At 35.7% G+C, this 4408-nt stretch overlaps 1 long non-coding RNA gene across 3 annotated transcripts; it reads right to left on the bottom strand.

The window, feature by feature from the left end:
* Window positions 1–309: 309 nt before the first annotated feature.
* On the bottom strand, window positions 310–3805 carry LOC110785185 (uncharacterized). 3 transcript variants are annotated; one of them, XR_002532513.2, is made up of 5 exons: window positions 3110–3802; window positions 2811–2885; window positions 1584–1960; window positions 1053–1168; window positions 310–625 (listed from the first exon to the last, which is right to left on the bottom strand). It is a non-coding gene; the product is annotated as an uncharacterized lncRNA (long non-coding RNA). The 3 variants fall into 3 exon arrangements; XR_002532514.2 differs by having other exon boundaries at window positions 1053–1963; window positions 3110–3805; XR_002532512.2 differs by having other exon boundaries at window positions 1053–1960; window positions 3110–3803.
* Window positions 3806–4408: the final 603 nt, after the last annotated feature.

Genomic DNA, 4408 nt, shown 5'->3' on the forward strand with positions numbered 1-4408 from the left:
CTTTTTATCGTCCCCCCTTCTGTTTTGGCGTCGATATTCTCGACGCTCTAAGGCGTAAAGACATTTTGTTTCGCGTCGAGAATGTCTATTGACCCGCCTCATCCAAATTCACCTATGTAATATTGTTGAAGCTTAAAGGCGTCCAGAAATTTGTGTTCCCCAGAAATTTTAATTTAATTCAGCCTAATATCAAAACGTCAAAAACTTCCTCATTTTTTGTATAATTTTTTTTCCCACCTATATAAATGCAAAAATAAATATATAAATAAACTTTATTCATCATTTAATTAAAATTAAAGCAACAAGATCAATAAAACCTGAGTTTTGAATAATTGGTATCGGATCAATGTAACATTGAAATTACCGTATACGAATGTAGAAGTACATAATTAAAATCTATCGTACACGATAATGTTACTAATTAACCAAATTCCATAGTATATCAATGTTACTAACTAAATAGTCCAAAAGATCATCAAAAATACAAATTGTATCTACTAAACCGAATAACTAAAACCTAGAAAAACTAGGATCTATAATAGTGGTAGTAGTAGCTTATATGAAACTCAAGTGTCTTGTCCTTCATTCTCATCTTGCTCCTTATCACGTTGGAGTGTTGGATGATCTGCAAAGGAAAAAACAAAATGCAGTAAGTATTAGTAAGAAATCAAAATCACCAGTCATAGGAAATCAACCAAAACGACCATGAAACAATAAATGCTAAGACGACATCTCGGGTTAGAAAATGGCCAAATAGTTTAATTTCATGTCTATGACAACAGTTTACAGAAAAAAACTAGTCAATGTACCAAGAAGATTGAAGCTCTTTGGAAATGATGAGGGAGGAGAGAGCGCGAGGGTCACTGAACCAACAAAACAACCACATACAAAATTACCATTTCAACATGCATCGATGATGTCTATATTCTTTAAAGTTTGATTGACAAAGTACATGGGAAAATAGCACAAACAAGTGCCTTCCAAGTTCGAAAATTATAAAAGGAAGGAATGTAGAGAGAAAGGAAGAGAGAGATGCAGATAGAGTTACATACCAATTGCAATAGGAAAATGGAAGTAGACATGGTCAAATGGAGAAGCGGTTTCCTTCCATACTCGTCCAAAAGTTCACACAAGAGCAGAAGTACTAAATAATTAGAAGCCAGGAAACCTGCAAAGTAAAATGTTATATCAAAATAACATAATTCCATTCCCGACACTGCTTATAGAAACAACTTAAATGATGCAAAACCATCCACTTAGTATGAAGACAAGACAAATATACTTGTAGTTCACTGTAACCAGAGATGGCTTTATCTTTTGATGTTATCTTCCTTTAACCAAAACCGGCTAATTGATTGTGAGAAAGAACTTAAAGATACAAAGAACATGAATATACAAGAATTTGTGGCCCATCTAAGGAAATACTTCTTCAATCCTCCTTTTAACTTCAAGGTCACTACTATCTTCGTTTGGATTTTGATAATAATCAAAGTCAAGTTTCAAAATTACAAAAATTTGCAAATAACTTTATTGTTGACTTCTATTTTGCTACATGCTTTTTATTCTGGTACTTATACATCTACCTCTTACAGTCTCCTGCAGGGCTGATAATTTCAGGTTGAGGAATGCAGATTGCTTTTGTAGTCACCACTAGATAAGCCTATCCAATTAGACTCTTTGTGCCCGTAGTATTTTCTTTGTTTCTCCGGGTGTCTGTTAGGTTCGTAGAAGTCATTTTCCACTCGCGTTCTGTGGTAGCGTCGGTGTTATGAAGTGAATCAGAGATTTTTCTTTGAAGAACATGTTCTTTAGTCTCCAAGCATCTTTGTTTTCTACCCTTTTGGACTGTCCCAGAGCAGCTGGTCATGTATTTATTGTGATTACTCCCAAAACATAGCCGATTTACCGGAGTTCACATCTCGTGCCCGTGCTGCTGTGATAGAAGATTAACGGGTGGATTCTGCTGGATCAATACAACCACACAACTTATTATTGTATAGTTTTATTTACAGACATCAATTCGGCATCTGTCTTATGTGTCTCCTGTTAGTGTTTTTCAATTTTGTTGAATAAAGAGCCCTTCATCAGCTACTCAGCTTTGTGGTTTTCTGACTCAACAATGGAGAGGTGAGTTTATACTACTTGCTTTATTTTGGTCTATCACCGGCTGTCGTGTATGGAGTTCTTGAACTTAGTTACATATGTACTCCTAATACATATGTCCCAAATTGACTCAAAACTAGATTGACAAATCCAAAACAAATTCGAGTTGACCAAAATTACAAGTTCCGTCGTTAGTACTCCACCTACTTGTAACCGCGGTAAAACTATAAAGGAACTACATACTCCGTATCACTCCCTAGTCCCTACATATTTGTAGAAATGGTGAAAATTAATTGCAAGTGGTAAATCCTTGGAACTGTGTTGTTTACTCAGCTTCAATAGTTCAAAGTTCAATATCTAGCTGTTGAACTCAAACTTAATTAACAAGAAAAGATGAGTACATTATTGTACCAGAATTAAACGGCACATAAACTATGCTTGTTAAACAATTATGACCATGAGGAAGCCGCTATGTGATTTTAAGTGCTATTTGGAATATATTTTAGCTGATAGACAAATTTCTAATCTGAATATATGTACAGCCCGCTTATTTGATGAATACTGTGGTTTTAGTGAATATAGCAAGTCGAGTTTGAGTGTGTTAAAATCAAAAAAGCGGAAATCAAAAAAAAAATTCTTTGAAATAATAATAAATTCTCACAAAAACGGAAATAAATCTGAACTTTAAAGAATAGAAAATAAAGTACCTGATTGATCGATAAGCAACTCTGAATCTCGATCTGATCCGTTATGAACCCAGTTACTCGATTAAGAACTCATAACTGGCAGTTCAAATGACGAAGTTCATTAAAAAACCTAAATACATGACAAAATATGAAAATAAATTTTGAACAAAGTAAACCGAAATCAATAATACAAATATGACTATCCATATTCCGCCCGCTAATTCACCCAAATATCCCAAATCACACAAATTGAAAGCTTTATAGGGAAGAACGAAAATCAAACCAAAATAAGGGGGTTTATTGAGATATAAATTATATACCTTGAGGTAAAAGGTGCAATATCCATTTCGAAGGTCGAACAATCAAGATCTACGATATTCATATTGGAGAGGGCATAGAGATAATAGGAGTGAGTGTGTGATATCAAACACAAATCGTGATGTGAAAAACCTTGAACCTCCATTGAGAAATAGAGGAATTTTCATTGATGGAGATGTGTAGCCGCACAAAGGGAGGAGAGAGAAGCTGAGAAATGAAGAGTTAGGGTTGAGAGTGAGAGCGAGGTTAGAGGGGCGGTTTTTTTTTTTTCTGTATCCAATATCACGTGCTTAGCAGGTGGCATATGATAAATTATCGACGCGTTACCACGTCGACAATTGAGATGGACAACGAAATGCGTCGCCAAATAACGCGAACCAAATATACATGCTAACGCCTCCACCCGTGCGTCGAAGACACATCGTCGAGATTCCACCCATTTTTTAGTAGTGAAGGTGAGGGGAAGAGAGCTGCAAGTGAGGGGAAGAGAGCTGCAGGAGAGGGGAAGAGGGTTGAAGGGGAGGATACACTACTGGAGGGTAAATGTGAGGAAATTGAGGGTAGTGATGTGTTGTTGAGTGACAATGATTATGAAGATGAAAGTGATGATGATCTGGTCCAAGAGTTTGTGGATCATGACATCACTGATGAAGTTACAAGGAGTTTGGGTGCACTGATTGAATCAGGGACAACATGATAAGGGATTGATGAGCATGATTCATATGAAGAGGGTGATGATGGTGGGCTTCAAATTGCTGATGATGTGGAGTTGAATGACAGTGATGTTTAGGTGGTGAGTGTAATACCTCGTATTTTTATAATATTTATAAGTATATTTTATTATATTTATAAAGCATTTTACGATTTATTATCATTTAAATAATATTTAAATGCATTGCATTTAATGGATTTTAAATAATTAGAATATTTATTAATTTAATTAATTACGAAACGAATTTAATTCTTGAGTCGGGAAATTAAATGAGTTGCAAATGATTTTTAAAGCTTCGGGTTTTTAAATAAAAAGTCCAATTCGTTTTATTAATCGAGCTCAATCCAAACAGTTTAATTTAAATCCTAAGCTAGCCCAATCATTTAATCCCCTAAGCCCAGTTCTAATTTCCTAAGCCTAGCCCATTAATACTAAGGAGCCTATAAATAGGACTCCTCATCATTAAATGAGCCCCCTAAAATTCATAAACCCTATTGTTGCTTTCTTGCCCATCACTCCAACTCCCTCTCTTTTCCTCTCGTCTGCACGCCCACACGCACGTAGCCCGTGCTCGTGCTGCTGTGCCTCG

Source organism: Spinacia oleracea, chromosome 5 (genome assembly GCF_020520425.1).
Source record: "Spinacia oleracea cultivar Varoflay chromosome 5, BTI_SOV_V1, whole genome shotgun sequence".
In the NCBI taxonomy this organism is placed as follows: Eukaryota; Viridiplantae; Streptophyta; class Magnoliopsida; order Caryophyllales; family Amaranthaceae; genus Spinacia; species Spinacia oleracea.